Here is a 760-nt window from a genome sequence, read left to right as displayed (position 1 = left end):
CCCACCAGATGGACTTGAACCAGTGTCCAGTCTACAAAGAGGAGGGTCAACACAGAGGAATCATTTCTTCCATGCTTCCAAGCGAAGCCAACCATGTTTGAGCAGGACCTTTGACTTATCTTCACATAGGCGGAACTGGTAAAAGAAAGCTCCTAAGCCCATGTGACCCCTGAGGACCAGATCCTCAAACAACCTTAAGAGTAAGAATAAATTGGTTTATCTGAGTCAACTGTATGGCCTTAAACATCCAAAAGGAAAGTAAACCAAAGATTAAAGGGGCCAATATAATTTCTTAAGAGTCCATATGCATAGCTAAAGGCTACACAACAAGCAACAATGCCAGATAGGAGATACCTTCTTTTGAGTTGTGGCCAGGATGGCCAAAGGGATTCCCAGGTTGTAACCCAGCATAGAACTGGGAAATTGAACAGCAGACCCCAATCTTATCCAAAGGAATATAGATAACTGATTACCATTAGATGAGGAACAGCTGACCCTCCTAAAATAAAGACCTCTAGATAGGCTGACTAGATTCACCAGAAGGGCAAGTCATGGGGAATGGCTGGGGGTGCCAACAACACAGCAGACAGTAGCAGGGATTTCAGAGTATAAAGGCTCTAGTCGCGGGGAGGGAGACTATGGGAGGGTGCTACCTGGGAAGTGGGTGTATAAATAAATAAAAAAAAGAAAAGAAAAAAAATTCTTCAAGGCATAAAAATTTGCTCCTTAATAATTAGTAGATGTGAAAAACATTACCATT

Source organism: Nannospalax galili, unplaced genomic scaffold, assembly GCF_000622305.1.
Source record: "Nannospalax galili isolate Female #2095 unplaced genomic scaffold, S.galili_v1.0 scaffold136, whole genome shotgun sequence".
NCBI classification, from domain to species: Eukaryota; Metazoa; Chordata; class Mammalia; order Rodentia; family Spalacidae; genus Nannospalax; species Nannospalax galili.
The sequence above is the reverse complement of the archived record's forward strand: the minus strand, read 5'-3'. Positions refer to the sequence as shown.